The 17,189-nt window shown below is 35.3% G+C and overlaps 1 pseudogene; it reads right to left on the bottom strand.

Moving 5' to 3' along the window:
• Positions 1-2,801: 2,801 nt before the first annotated feature.
• On the bottom strand, positions 2,802-12,086 carry LOC132044359 (large ribosomal subunit protein mL43-like; annotated as a pseudogene).
• Positions 12,087-17,189: the final 5,103 nt, after the last annotated feature.

A 17,189-nucleotide genomic window follows, 5' to 3' on the forward strand; every position in this document is an offset into this window, starting at 1 on the left:
TCGGGTCAAAAGTTGGATTTCGCGTTTTAAGTTATATTTAAGCTTGGGGTTTATTTTCCCTAACATCTCTAGTCACGAAAAATCACCCTAAAGTCAGAGGGAACAAGTCCCAAGCCTCAAGAACCCTCAAGGTAAGTTTTATCATGATTCTAGATTGAATTCAAGTCCTAATCTCTTTCTAACGTGAGTAAACCATCCAATCCATAGAGTTGTGATTGGAACATTATCGTTGAATGTGGAAACCCTAGAACCCAAATTCAAGAGGATTGAACGTCAAAAAGGTAATGCTTCTACACTCTAATCATTCATAATAGTGAATTGATGAGTTCTTGGGGAGAATAGTAAATGGGTTTAGTAAGGAGAATTACGAACTATAGTAGGGTTTTGGATTGTTGACTTGAGATTGTTAGAATCATATGGGTGATGGAGAATGATGTTAATTACACCGAATTAAGATTGTAGAATCACCTAGAAGTAATAGAATGGGAATTGGGTGAAGAAATCACCATTAATGAAGGTTGTGGAGCTTCATGCCCACCAAGTGTTTGATAAAATGCTTAGATGATCAAAGCACGAATATTGTTGCTTAATATAGAATCCTATGACTGTATTGCTATAGATTAAAGTCGAAGGGATTGAAGGACACTGTGATACGCTCAAAAGCAGGAAGTCAAGGTATGTAGAGTTACTATCTACGTGTGGGAACATCATTGTTTCTTCCCTAACTGTGTAATCCATGAATTATGATTCTCTTTACTAAAACTAGGGTTTCTATACCATGCTCATGATAACCACAGTCCCATGTTCATGATTATATTATGTACGAATTGTTATAATTCCATCATTGAGTTCTTAATATTTCTTTATGATTATTGAGAATCCGTCGTAATCCATGAAAACCCATATCTTGCATTCCGTGGGTTCCTGCGTAAATGTTTTAAGTAAAAATGCTTATTTCATGAATATCTACATGTCTACAAGTTTTCATGCAATTTGTATTATATAATTATGTTCATACCATGACTCAAGATACATACGTACTATTTACAAGTTATTTCATGAAACCATGTTTACAAGTTATTTCGTGAAATCATGATTACAAGACAAGTATAAGTTAATTCACGAAAATCATTGGCTTCTTAGCCAACTATATTATGTTCGTGTTTTTGGGAGTTGCACGAATTACCGAAGAAGGCTTAGATAGCACAAACTACGTAGCCACCGTAGGACGAGGATCGCTCCGCCCGGTTAGGACGATACCTTAATTTTACACCGAATGGATCCATCGAGGCACGATACCATCTTATACACGACAAGGTATGAGGCTACTGTTCGGTCGCGGCGAGGGGACCGGACTCCGCGTACCAACGTGGTGATATCACATAGTCGGTTTATGAAATGCCTCTCCTACTTATCATGTTTTACGTATGCTATATATATATATATATGTATTCGTGGTCATGCTCGTAGTCGTGCTCATATTCGTATCCGGAGTTTTCGATTTCGATTCTTATCATGTTATTCCATGTCCCATGTTATTTCTTTCGGTTGCTTTATATACCAAGTACATTCAATGTGCTTTGACGTCCTTTTATTGCTCGGGGCACCGCATTTCACGATGCGGTGCGGTTTACGGGGACGACGCCTGCGCTCGGTGGGATGCGCACGTACCGACTTATTGGTGAGCCCCATCTCATTCGGGGTTTAGACATTGTCATTCTTTAATTAGTCTGCGTCTAAAGGTATCTTGGGGGCCTTATCCCGACAAGTATGTTTCCGGTCGGGATTCACGATTAGAGGTTTCATAGACTAGTCGAACTTAGTTATGTTAGACATGCAAGGTGTTTAGTCATCTTTGGCTCAACTTATGTTATTTCGCATTTGTGATTTAAACAAGTATTTCATTAAATTAATATGACATCTCATGTTTTATAAAAGCTCATCACGTTCATGATATATTTCCGCTCATGTATGCCTCATGATGATTCGGTAAGCCATGTGGTTCGCTCGGTCTGTATGCAAGTCAGTGTTTCCGCCATCACGTGGTTGGGCGTGACATGATCTATACCACCAAACAACCCCTTATTGTTTGGACTAGTAGGTGAAGAGGGTTCAGACTCAAAATATGGGAAACATACTGGCAAAATCTCTATATACTTATAATGTGAATTATATTGTATCAGATGTTACTTTCATGATACATCTCTTGCTCAAGGTAAATACATCTCACAAGATCACTAACACAGTACACATATATCATCCAGAAATAGAACAAAACGTTAAAGTGAAACATTACCATTACATCTGTAATGATACCTATTAACTCAGAAGCAAATATATACTTGCAACCTCACCGCTAAAGGAACCATTTCATTCAAGCAAATTCAAGATACGGATTCATCAGTTTGGTAAAAAAGAGAAGTGAATTAATTTCTAAGTTTAAACTCAAACTTAAAGTTGATATACAATAACTGATCTATGCTATGCAATATTGACGAGATGTTCTGAACCTAAAACTAATAAAATAAGAACACACAGTGAGCTTGTTTGGATGGTTGTCACTTATTGTATTCTATGCGTTAGTTTAAATACGATATTTGTTTTGATTGTTATTTAAATTTTATTGTATCAATTCATTAAATCTGGACCACCAGTTAAGGAAAGGAAATCTGTGTCGTTGTATGACCAACATTTACTAGTTACCAAATCCAAGAACTCCATTACAAAATGTCCAAAATAAATATACGCAATTTTCATTCAATTCATAGGCCATAGCATCTTCAACATAGCACCCCCTCTCCCCCCCCCCCTTTAAATTATCACCACGAGTAAATTATTACATTATCGAGTGCATTACCGATTGGAAAAGTCTACCTTCTCATAAGTGGTCCGCATCTTGTTTGTCCAAAAAGACTACACCGATGACTTATAGATCCATATGATAAAAACCTAGGAAGACAGGAAACACCTACATAAAGTTCTTTTGGCTTATAACTCCAATGCTGTTGACCATGTACCTTGAACGCTTGGTTGTTTAGTGACATGACGAGTCTTCAGCTTTACCACCTTTCTGCCAAGCGAATTCCTTAGCTTGGTCGCTGCTTCGAGTACTTCGTCTTGACTCAAATTTTTCACACATACAACACGCTCGTTCTTGTTCTCTGATTGAAGGAAAATCAGTACACACACATGAAAAGAAATTACAGGAAAAACGCAAGTATACCAGGCATAATCAGGAATATCATCTTCACAACACACATTTTTGTACAGTTCATGTATAGGTACTTGTGGCTACTTCTGGACAGGGTTGCGAGGTGGCAAAATGTGTTTGATATGACACATTATATTTGACACTTCCTTTAGCTGTCAATAACAAAACCTATCTGCTCGCTTGTAGCCCAAAGTGGCAAAAGAATAAAACTTAAGCCCTGTTAAAATGGTCCTCAGGAGTGCAAGTCTCTATTTTAGTTTTTGCTACTTCCATGGTTCTCTCTCAACTACCTGATCCGGCTTTTTTTTTGTTAATGTGTTATACTTTGGCATACTGTTCATAAATAGTGCAAAAAATGGACATATAATCAATCGAAAAATGCACAAAACACACACCATCTTATGTCTTTGTTACTCCATTGTTTAACGGCTGACTGTTGCAGCCTTCTCCTCATCTCTACATATGAAGAATTTGGCCTTTGTTATGCACATTATAGTGATTTGTCCTTCCTAAGGACGTAGACGTCCACAATCCTGTTGACGAACCATCTGATTGGATGACTTAAAGAGTAAAGCTTGTGATGCTGTCCTGTGATATCTTTGATAGGCTGATCACAAGTCTAAGCATTTTAATGGTGCATGGGTGAGTAGACCACGAGATATTGTAAATAACACAAAAGAGCCTAAGAGGGGTTCAATTGGGCTCGAGAGCACCACTAAAAGAATGAATGCATAGATCCCATAGTAAGGAAAGCCATGTTCAGGTCAATCAAAAAACATCTGACGTCCAATAGGTGGAAACCCAAAATGAATAGGATACATGAAGAGTAGGGACTATCTGGGGCAGTAGAAGATTACTGTAGGAAGGGCGTATGCAGCTCCCTTATCGATGTTGAGAGACAGTAAACCATCGCGGAGATAAAAAGGGTTCAGAGGCAGGCAGCAAGCTTTGGGCTGGGTTTCACAAACCAACTAGAAACTGTGACTGGCACTGTGCTTAACCCATTGAGTGAGTCTAACCAATCAATGAAAATTTCAGCGGAGTTCACCTTAAAGCTAGACAAACTCCATGCTACTATACAACTAAATCGGTCTAACCCAACAACCATCACAACCAAGACACATGCCTAATACAAAAACTACAGTAACATAACAAGAAGTCTTAATGTGACTAATTACTAGTCATAAGGGCCATTCATATTCACAAAAACATGTCCAAACTAAAGATAACCATACATTAAACACACAGGAAGCAACTAGATTTTAGCACAACTAAAGATAACCATACATTCAAATGATAAAGAAACTCATACTGTCACAAATAATGCCTCAATGGACGATATTGGGATCAGTGGAGTACGTTTGATCTCTAAATCGATCTTGAGACTCAGTGTATCTCTTCAGCTATGTCTTCTGCCAATTACAGTTCAGACAGCTATAACTTAGAGAGGGTTCCAAATCAGAACGGATTTCATCGAGCCATAATTGAAAGTAACCTTGCTAATTTTTCTCTCTTTGTATGCATCCCCCTCAGACACAGAAAGAACATTACTTCACAGTGTGGAATTGAGGGACAAAGCCTTACTGTATAATCCCTTCAAGCAAGGATGCTGACCACGATTGAGTTCAGTGACTACCTCAAGTTGCGAATTTTTCTACTTGAATGCTGGGAATTCAGATTCCATGAATGCCCTGAAATAGTAGATACATACCTTAACATACGCCACATAATAACTATTTTTATACATATTCCTCTGTTGGAATCACTAATTAGAACAGCCATGGAGATTCAGTGATTCAGCGATGAACTTGGAGAAGAAATGAAAGAAAGGATTTTTGTGGTTCAAAGTGTTCAAATGTGGAAGGTGCCTAAGTGTCAAATGAAATGTTCCAGACCATAAAAATGGTCTGGGCTGTAGTCTATATGTAAATGTTGGTCCTGGTGAATTAAGTGATCAAACTATATGTTGGGCCAACAACTTGAAAGAGTGACATTTCGGCATCAACATACAAGCCCACAAAGAGGAAGCATCCAGAATTATTTAAGTATATCCCATTGTGTAAATTCAGAGAATAAAAGATCCCACTATGTAAATTCAGAGACTTTGTTTGAGAGTAACTAGTAGAAATTGGACACATGGCATAGTTAGTTAGAGAAGATGCTCTTTTACTTGTATAAATTAGGATGCATTGTATAGCTTGATCATTCGATCAGAATTCAATAACAGAAAATTTCATACATTGCTTCTTTAATTTCCGCATGGTATCAGAGCAAGGTTGAAATCCTTGCATCTAAATCATTTTTTAATTTTCTGTTTTTGCTTTATCAAATTTTACAATGTCCAGTTCTGGGAAAATTACAGAAACTTTGGCAAAAACCACCCTAGTTGGTAATGCTTCTGTTTTTGCTGGTTCTACTACAAGTGATGTAGTAGATGCTAGCCATCCCTTTTATCTCCATCCCTCAGATTATCCAAGGATGAGTCTCGTTTCTTCAGTTTTTGATGGAAGAGCTTTTGGTCGCTGGAAAAGAGAAGTGATAATAGCTATTTCAGCTAAGAACAAGCTTGGGTTCACTGATGGATCCATAGCCGTTCCCTCTTCTGGTTCATCTTTGTTGAAGGCATGGATCCGATGCAATGACATGGTTCTATCATGGCTACTGAATTCCCTTTCCAAAGAAATAGCTGAGAGTGTTTTATACTCCATTAGTGCGAAGGATCTGTGGAGAGACCTGGAAGAAAGATATGGTCAAGCTAATGGTGCAAAACTATTTCAACTTAGAAAAGAATTGAATGCTATAACTCAAGGAAACACGAGTGTTACAACTTACTTCACTAAAATGAAGAGTCTATGGGATGAGTTAGATGATTTAAATACTTTTTCTGCTTGTATGTGTGAGTGTATTTATGGTGCTAAAGAAAAAGGACACAAAGCACATCAAGATGAAAGAGTTTTACAATTTTTAATGGGTTTAAATGATGTATTCATAGGGGTAAGGAGAAACATTCTGTTGTCTTCCCCTTTACCATCCATTGGACAAGTATACTCTTTAGTGATACAACATGAAAAACAAAGGGAAATTCATACTGCACCAGTTTATCCTGGTGAATCATTTTTTACTGCTGCTAATCAACAAAGAGGGAAAAGGTTTAATGATTATAAGATGCAGAAATCCAGTTTTGACCCAAAAAGAAATGGTTTAATTTGTGGATATTGTAAGAAACCAGGACATAGTATTGATAAATGTTACAGGCTCAATGGTTTTCCTACTGATTTTAAGTTTACAAAGGGAAGAAAGTTTGAAGGAAATGCACAAGTTAATAATGCTTTTGGTTCATCTGATGAAATCCTAGAAAGCAGTACTGCTGGATCCAAGTCCTTAAGCCAGGAGAATGTGAGTCAACTACTGGAACTTCTTCAACAACTCAAGACTGGACAACAGACTGAAAATGTGACTGAGGCTTTAGCTAACATGAGTTGTGCTGGTATAACATAGTTTTTCAACTATTATGTATGCTTTGTTAACATTGACAATAATTCTTGGATATTAGACAGTGGTGCTACTCAGCATATGACTCACAATAAATCCCTTATTTCTAAGTTAACTCTTCTTCCTAAACCTATTATTGTGAACCTTCCTAATTCATATAGAGTAAAAGTGACACACTCAGGAACAGTCTCAATTTTTCCAAATTTATTACTACCAAATGTCTTATATATTCCTTCTTTTAAATTCAATCTGTTTTCTGTCCAAAAATTGTGTAGACAACTCAAAATCTTATGTGTTATTCACTCCTTATACTTGTTTTATGTTGCAAAGAAGGGCCCTCTGGAGCTTGGTAGAGAAAGAGGAGGTTTCTACATACTCAAATCAAGCCAACCACCATCAAAGAGTCAAGTTTCTGCTAGAGCAAATTTCCGAACAACCAAAACTTTATCTAGTTCTAGTTCTATCTTAAATTCCAGTATTTTCAATTCAACAAAGAAATCCATTAAGTCTAGTTCTGTTTTGCATTCATGTTTGTATTCTTTTGCTAACAATGTAAAAGAACAGCTATGCACTATAGGTTAGGCCATATGCCTTTGAGTAATATGAAGAATGTTTGTTTTGATTCCATTTCTGCTTTTCACCAATTTTATACTCCTTGTGTTATCTGTCCCATGGCAAGACAGTCCAAACTCCCTTTCCCATCCAGTACTATCTCAACTAAGAATATTTTTGATTTAATACATATTGACACTTGGGGACCCTATAAAACTCCAACCTATAATGGACACAAATTTTTTCTTACTATTGTGGATGATTTTAGCAGGGGGACATGGACTTTTCTCTTAAGTTCCAAATCAAATGCTTTTCCAGTTCTTAAGTCTTTTCTAATCATGGTAGAAAGACAGTTTCAAACCAAAGTCAAGATAGTAAGATAAGATAATGCTTTTGAATTAGGGAGAGGGACTGAACAAACTGACTTTTTTGTTTCTCAAGGAATTTTACATCAGACTTCTGGTGTTTCAATGGGTTGTGGAGAGAAAACACAAACACTTATTGGAAACATCTAGAGCACTACTTTATCAATCTCATTTGCCTATTAAATATTGGGGGGATTGCCTTTCAACAGCCACATATCTCATTAATAGATTTCCATCCAGGGTCTTACACAATAAAACACCTTTTGAGTTGCTTTTTTAAACTACACCAAATTATTCTAATCTTAGATGTTTTGGATGTCTTTGTTTTGTGTCTACCTTGGCAAATCATAGAACAAAATTTGACCCTAGGGCTGTACCTTGTGTGTTTTAGGGTATCTTCAAGGCAAGAAAGGATATAAGGTTCTTAATCTTTCTAATTTCAGAATTTCTGTCTCAAGGGATGTGGTTTTTCATGAAGAATATTTTCCTTTTGCTTCTTTTAACACTCATTCCCCTTATTTTCCTACTACACATCAACCCAATGCTATTACTCAGCTTAGTGATTCTTCTGTTTCTAATCCATCTTCTCAATCCCCTGATACACCTAAATATACTGACAGTCCTCCCTCTCCTTCTACACCTCAATCTGATCCAAACTCTCCAATTGTTTCTTCTTCTACACCATATAGTTCTCTCAGTCTTCTTCACCTAACCTCAATCCTCCCTCTCCTCATCTTCCCTCCATGTCATCTTTTCCCTCTACCACTGATTCTCTTCCTAACACTGAATCCATTTCTATTCTAAGAAAGTCCACTAGAGAACACAAAGTACCCTCCTATCTTGCAGATTATATCTGCAGTGCTGTCCACCTTACTGATGTAAGCACAAATTGTCTCTTAAGTTCTGTTGAACCTCTTTTTCTATCACTAATCTTTCACCTTTCTAATCAACATATGTTGCATACTTTGTCTAATGTTCAAGAACCTGTTAGTTATAAATAGGCAGTTCTTCATAAGGGCAGTTTTTCATAAGGGCTGGAAAGCAGCTATGGAAAGTGGGTTTTTAAGGTTAAGCATAAGAGTAATGGAAGTATTGAACAATTAAAAGCTAGACTGGTTATTCGAGGTGATATCCAACGAGAAGGAATTGATTTTAATGAAACTTTTTCACCCGTGGTAAAAATCACTACCATAAGGTGTCTCTTGGCTGTACCAGTTAAAAAAGGTTGGGGTATATTTCAGTTGGATGTTAATAATGCTTTTTTACATGGTGATCTAAGTGAAGAGGTATATATGAAGTTCCCTGCTGGAATTATTCCACTCTCACCCTCTCATGCTTGTAAGCTTCGCAAATCTATTTATGGTCTACGACAGGCATCAAGGCAATGGTATTCAAAATTAACATCTTCTTTAAACTTCAAAGGGTAATTCACTCATTCTCTGAACGAATATTCCCTTTTTGTGAAGAGATCTGATTCCTCTATTTCTATGATCGTAGTGTATGTTGATGACATTGTATTAACAGGAAATGACAATTCCGAACTTCATTCTTGAGCTTTTTTTTTCCATGAAGAATTCAAAATAAAGGATTTGGGGAACTTACATTTCTTTTTAGGCATGGAGGTAATCAGAGAGTCCCAAGGTTTGATTTTGTCTCAACGAAAGTTCACCTTTGATCTATTGAAAGAATTTGATGCTGCTCATCTGCGTCCGGTATCTTCTCCCCTCGATCCTACAGTGAAGTTAGTTATCAATAAGGGTGATCCAATTCCTAATCCTAATTTGTATCGACACTTGCTTGGAAAGCTGAATTACCTCACTCATACGAGGCCAGATCTTGCATTTTCTGTGCAACATCTGAGCCACTATATGCAAGATCCTCGATTACCTCATCTTACAGCTGCTTTACGAGTTCTTCGATATTTGTACAAAGATCCAGGTTTGGGGCTTTTCCTCAATGCTTTTTCTTCTTTCAACCTCTTGGCTTTTTGCGATTCTGATTGGGGTACCTGTCCAAATTTGAGAAAATCGGTCAGTGGTTTTTATATATCTCTTGGAGGATCGCTTATTTCTTGGAAATTGAAGAAACAAACTTCAATTTCCCTTAGCTTTGCTGAGGCAGAATACAGATCCATGAGACGAGTAGTTGCAGAACTTACCTGGTTAGTGAGATTGTTTCAAGATCTATCGATTCCGATCACTTTGCCGGTGCCATTTCACTCAAATAGCCAGGCTGCCATCCATATCGCAAAGAACCCAGTATTTCATGAGAGGACCAAACATGTCAAAATTGACTGTCACTTTGTACGACAGCAATTTCTTGATGGTTTGATTTCTCTTTCATTTGTTCCATCTTCTTCGCAGCTTGCCGACATTTTCACAAAACCACTCACTGGTCCTCTTCATCACCGTATTTTGGGAAAGTTGGGTGTCCTTTCGTCCCCTCCACCTTGAGGGGGGGGGGGTGAGGGGTGGGTGGGTGTTGGAATCACTGATTAGAACAGCCATGGAGATTCAGTGATTCAGTGATGAACTTGGAGAAGAAATGAAAGAAAGGATTTTTGTGGTTCAAATTGTTCGAATGTGGAAGGTGTTCGATGTCTCAAGTGTCAAATGAAATGTTCCAAACCATTTTATGGTCTGGGCGACAGTCTATATGTAAATGTTGGTCTTGGTGAATTAAGTGATCAAATTATGTGTTGGGCAACAACTTGAAAGTGACATTTCAGCATCAACATACAAGCCCACAAAGAGGAAGCATCCAGAATTATTTAAGTATATCCCATTGTGTAAATTTAGAGAATAAAAGATCCCACTATGTAAATTTAGAGACTTTGTTTTAGAGTGGCTAGTAGAAATTGAACACATGGCATAGTTAGTTAGAGAAGATGCTCTTTAACTTGTATAAATTAAGATGCATTGTACAGCTTGATCATTCAATCAAAATTCAATAACAGAAAATTTCATACGTTGCTTCTTTAATTTCTGCATCCTCTTCCTCAGTCATCCGGAAACTAGCAGTCCATTCAATTTCCTCTTTTTTCTGCTAACGTCTGATTAATATTTGTTATTCCATTTTTTTTCACTAATCAAAAGTCACAATCTTTTCCTCTAACAACTACATTTTAAACTTCAAATAGGACCGCACTTCCTATTTGATATTTCCCCTCTCACTTCATTTAACACGAAACTCAAAAATTCCCAGTAGAAACAGTCTCATTATGATTCTGATTAATGTAAAAGAGCAATGTAAAAGATAAAAGCCCTTTTCAACTTTTGTCTGGTTTGAACGATAAAACTTTTGAATGTTATGCCTTAAAATAAAGATATGTCGAATATACCAAAATGCTCTCTCATTTTGTGATTTTAAATATATATGCGTTGAAAATTTGGAATTAAGGATTCTAAAAGAAAGAGGCGTTCTTTTAGATAATACATAAATGGGACCTCAACTTAATTTCATTTTTAAAGATGCTTCTAACTTTTGGGTGTACAAGAAAGAATTTAACTCTGTTTCAACTTTGAGCCCATTTGGATTAGTTGATTATAAACAGCTGATAAGCATTTTTAAGTGCTGAAATTAATTTTATAAATAAGCAATTACGTGTTTAAATGGAAGTGCTGAAATTGTTAATAAGCAGTTGATTTTTTTGGTAAAAAGTGCTGATAAGTTGTTTTTTTGTTAGAATGACGCAAATATCCTTAGAAATTTTACAAAACATTATAAATTTATATGTATCCGTAGAAAGAAAAGGAGGAAAGACATATGCAGAGTGAAGAGGAAGTTAGGAGTTATGCCTTTCGAAAGTTATTTTGAGAATTCGAAAAAGTATTAAGGATAAAATAGTAAAATATTTGGTCACACTAAAATTGCTTATAAGCTAAAAAGTCATAAGTTGGGGATGACAGTTGACTTATGATTTATGAAAACATAAGCACTTTAATATTTACCAACACGTAGATAAGCTAAAAAGTCTTTATAAGCCGGGTTTGACTCACTTATAAGCTTAGCCAAACACCCTCTTTGTCAGTTGAACACTCCAACTTACAAAATGATCATCTGAACACTCCAAAATTTAAGGTATCACGTCAAAGATTTGTTTTACGTTTAACTTTTACAGTTAGGCTTCTTGTCTGTACTTGGCTGGAGCATCTTGTCCTGGAGGATGAGGCCAAATTTAAGGGCCCTGTTTATATATTATGCGCATTTTACAAACAAATTGAAACAGAGTGAGTACATCTTTTCCTCTCTCATTTCGATTAAGATGGGACTCGAAAATCCAAAGTAAAAACAGTCATAATTATGATTCTTGATTAATGTAAAAGGCAAATATTAGCAATAAATATAAAAAGTCTTCAGGTTAAGCATTATTACCTTATACCTCTGCTACTGCCACCCCAATTGCAATAGCTGACTACCACTTTCTTTAGCTGCCAAACACCTCTTAGTGCAATCTCTGTCAACCACCCAATTTAGTATTTTTTTTTTTTTCACGATTAAAATTATTGCAAAAATGTGAAATTGTTAAAATAACTGTCCGAGAAAAAGAGAAATACACACATTGGGCTTCGGGCCTTGATCTATTCATTTGAAAAACAGGCCCATTTTTAGGTTAGAAATAGCCGTAATTGACTGCTTTTTTCCACTCTGTCTTTTAAAAAATAGCCATTATTAGGATTTGAGTTTATATGAATAAAATTTCACTCGTAGAGTCTGAAACTCCATAACGATAACTTTTCGATTATATGACATGGGCTGAAAAAGTACTCCCTCCGTCTTAATTCATGTGACATATTTCAGAATTTCGAGAGTTAAACGAGTTTTTTTTTTTTTATTTTTTTTTATTTTTTTGAAAGACTCTGTCTTTCAAAAGTTGTCCGTTATCATAATTTGAAGTTTTATAAGACATAAAATTTCACTCGTAGAATCTAAAACTCCATAACGATAACTATTTTTCAATTATATGTGATGGACTGAAAAAGTACTCCCTCCATTTCAATTTAAGTGACATATTTCAAAATTTCGAGAGTCAAACGCGTTTTATTTACCGCGATTCTTTCATACTCCTTTTAAATATTTTGAATTGTTAATTATTGTGACTTATAGTACTTTTTACGTAGTTTTTAAATATATAAATTTTATTTTGTAAAACTTAAAGATTGTATATTCGAATTTACGGTCAAAATTAAGAAATTTGACTCTCGAAATTCAACTGTGTGGCATAAATTGGGAGAGAGGGAGTTGCTATTTGTAAAGTCTTTCCACTTATACCATCAAATTACTTAAAAGCATTAGAGGTAAGTTCTTTCATACTGTAACACCTCGTAAAATTCGTACTAAATTGTATTCATGACTCAGGAGGTTAGGAACCCAAGAAGGAGAGTGTTGGAATAAAAAATATGTTTCAGTTCAGAAAACCCAATGTTACACCACAAGGGACGGACCGTAACGTGTGTTACGGCCCGTCATTCATACCGTAACGGGTATGCCTGAAAATCACCGTCTTGTAACTTTTGGACCAAAGGACGGTTCACGTTACGGACCATTACACGTGTTACGGCCCCGTAACGGGTGGCGTATCCTAACCTAAAATTTTCAGAGCTTATTGGAAATTTGACGCATGTTACGGTCCAGTATTACGGACCGTAACCTGTGTTACGGACTGTAACATGGTCCGTAACGATGCCGCAACTGAGACATTAAAAGACGGGAAACTCATTTTTATTCACAAGTTTCATTCCTTCAAGCCCTAGAACGACCTCCTACCCTCTCCCATCATCAAGAACAACAAGGTAAGCCTACTCTAATCATTCTAAGTCTATTCCAATATTTATCCTTGTAATCTAAACAAGAAATCATTGTTCCTAACCTAGGGTTTTCAAGAAAACCCACCTCAAGTTTCAAGACTCAAGATTTTGGAAATCTTCTTCAAAGTTCAACTCTTTAATTCAAGTTTTGGAGCAATTAAGGTATGTAGACGCTATCCACATGTGGGAATATACTTGTTCTTCCCCATGCTTCAGTATTCCATGTTTACACGCACTAGGTTTAGGGTTCTAGGTATATTCATGATAAACCCTTGACACTTGAACCATGATATATTATATTGTCAGTTATAATTCCGTTTGATTAGTCTTAATTTACTGTTTTGGTGATTGAGACTCAGTCTGTAATCTATGAGAAGCCCATAATTTGCCTTCGGGGCTTGCATTTCACAATGCAGGTACTGATTTACAGGACGGCGCATTTACTCAGTAGGACAACTCTCGTATCAGCCTTGTCCCAGCAAGTATGATTTACAGTCAGACTCATGATAGAGGTTTCATAGACTAGACAAGTCAGTATGTTATGTCAGACTTCAGTGTCGATTAGCCATTTTGGCTCTGTTATGATATTATCCGTGTTCATGTTTTTAAACAAGTACCTTTTAAATCATTATGACTTCATATGTTTTCTTAAAGCCCATCATGTTTTATGTTATATTTCCGCTCATGTATGCCTCATGATGATTTAGCAAGCCATGTGGTTAGCTCGGTCACATGCAGTCAGGTACCGAGTGTCGTGTTACGCCGACGCTATGGTTCGGGGCGTGACACATACCGTACTTTATGGCCATAAATCTTTTGACATATTTACCACTACAGTTTCAAGCTAAGAAGATTTTTTTTTTCCTTAAACTTTGTGTACAGAAAAAAGTACAAGCTATGTCATGTAAATTAAAACCAATAGAGTAAGCGATAGTGATAAAATTATGTTGCTCTATAAAAGAAGGTCGAAGCTTTTTGAGTGGCACAATAAGCGTAAATAAGCTATTTTACGATCATGATCTACGAAGACAATCAAATGTGTGACGTGAAAGAGTATCAAATCTACATGTAAATTAACATGCTGATCATAATTAAACAAATAAAAGTATATTATCTACCAACTTAAACTTTTATATTGAAAGAACAATAAGGGTAAAGCTAATGAAACTACCTATTTTATAGGTTCAATTGATTGGTTATAATGAAACTGTCACTTTGTTGCACGGAGATTTTATCCTATTTTGTAATCTTCTCCCCCATTTCTCTTCCCCTATGTACAATAAAAAAAATTAAAAAGAAATGAAATTATTTTTAGGCTAAAACAAGTTAAAGATAATTTTAATATGATGTGATTTTTCAATTTTAGGCTAAGCAAGTAGGATTTTTCTCATAACGTCCCCGCCAATAAGAATATTCAACACGTAACTTACTTTTCGTTTCGGCTACTAATATACTGTACAACTCAGTTTTACAACAACTGCCTTTAATATGATGTGATTTTTTCCGTTTTAGGCTAAGCAAGTAGAATTTTTTTCATAACGTCCCCTGCCAATAGAAATATTAACACATAACTTACTTTTCTTTTCGGCTACTAATATACAACTTAGTTTTACACGTCCCAACAGCTACCTTCATAGCTTACCAAGAATGGACCAAGGCAGCTTCCACTAAAGTCGATCGATCCTTCACGGAAATTACTACTCCATTGAATTCCAATTCACAAATGTTATCTTTGAGTCTTTTCCAAGTAATTCAAAGACAATTTGCTCGTTTATTCTTACTATTCCATAAAATTGCTATAAATGAACAACCAAACAAATTCTGAACCTCAAACAATATAACTCCACAAAAGGCACGTCACAGCTATAAAGAACTACTATTGGATTTTAAACACATGTTCACGTCTTCAGCAGAATTCAATATTACTTCTGATTGAATTCTATACATATAAATAGAGTTAGATATACATTTTAGAATCCACTCTCTCATCATCTCAAAATTCAGGAGTTGATATTTTGGATCCGCCACGGAAAAACAACCCATGGAAGCCATCAACAACCCAAGAAGTGGCTTTTCACTACCAATGATAGGTATTTCCCTCTTGATTTAACATTTTTGGGGCTATCTACAGAGCATATATTCACAAGCAATATTCAGTCCTAGCTTTCATCTTCTTCAAGTCCAACTCACACACCACATATAGTGTCTAATTAGTGATCAAGTAATTAAATAATTAAGCACAAGAATAAATAAGCAACCCAAAATATGGAAATTCAATCGATATAAATGATAATCAAACGTCAACTTTCATGTTTGTGTCAAAATCCTAGAACTATACAGTTTAGCTCCACATAGACAAGGAGGAAAAAATAACAAATCATCTAATAAAAAAAAACGTAAAATTGAGTATTACAAAGAAGAGAAGGTAACACCATAAGAAAATGTGAATTACATGGGGATTTTTATTGGGATTTTATTAGAAAATTCACAGGTAACTTAGTTTTCTGTGGATTTCCTTAACAAAATAAACCCGAAGAAAAAACCTTCGTGGGTAATTTTTACCTGCGAATTTTAAAATCTCCAGATAAATTATATGGGGATTTTAATTCTGCAAGTAAGTTACTTGTAGATTTTCTTACGGAAAATACTAAAAATTTGCAAGAAATTTTTGGTAAAAATTCGTGAAAGAAGGAATTTTCATGCGGATTTTTCCTCGAGTAAGTCCGCATGAAAAAATCTAGAGATATCTTGGCAAAAGAAAGTTTTGGAAAATATTCTTTTGTTGTTAATTTAATTTCTACACACGTAATTTATTTTTTACTGTAGTATTTCTTTTTCTGAATATACACATATTTCATTTTTTTTAAATTTAAATCTCTCTCTTCTTACTAATTGCTATTGTCTTACACAACAAAATAATATTTGAACTTACAACCTAAACCCTATTAATGTACAGCACAAATAGACCCGAACTGAAAGTCATACTCTTAACAACCAAACAAGTCAATACGATATTCACACTCTAAGTTACAACTTACCGTCTTTGTCCGATGTGGTACATGAAGCAACCAATCGACATACACTTTGAAAATTCCGTGCTTACATCTTCTATGAGATATATCCATAACTAAGTATATTAAATAGACACATTAAAATTATAAAATCACTCAATACTTAAGTATTACTTATAATATTTACAAAGAAATGTATTTGTATAACATACTATAATTGAATTACATTATTTTTAATACATGTAAAAATAAAATAAAGTATATAATTTAGATATACAATAAAAAAAAATGTTTTGCTTGACACAAATCTATCTATTGAAGGAGACGAATAAAACTCACGCTAATGAAAAATGTAACTAATATTTTGATACTACTTAAAATATTCAATAATACAAAATTGTGTACATTTTCTAATCTATTTATTCTCATTACGTACGTGAATTCTCTTTTTCAAGTCCAACTCATGCACCACATATAGTGTCTAATTAGCGATCAAGTAATTAAACAATTAAGCACAAGAATAAATAAGACCCAAAATATGAAAATTCAATCGATATAAACGATAATCAAACGTCAACTTTCACATTTGTGCCAAAACCCTAGAACTATAAAGTTTAGCTCCGATAAACATACGAGGACAAACAACAAATCATTCGAATAAAAAAATGTAAAACAGTATTACGTAGAAGAGAATGTAATCGCGTAATTACGGCTTCTAAGCCCCTCCAGTTCTCTAGCCCAAAGTTATGAA

This window comes from Lycium ferocissimum, unplaced genomic scaffold (assembly GCF_029784015.1).
Source record: "Lycium ferocissimum isolate CSIRO_LF1 unplaced genomic scaffold, AGI_CSIRO_Lferr_CH_V1 ctg4242, whole genome shotgun sequence".
NCBI classification, from domain to species: domain Eukaryota; kingdom Viridiplantae; phylum Streptophyta; class Magnoliopsida; order Solanales; family Solanaceae; genus Lycium; species Lycium ferocissimum.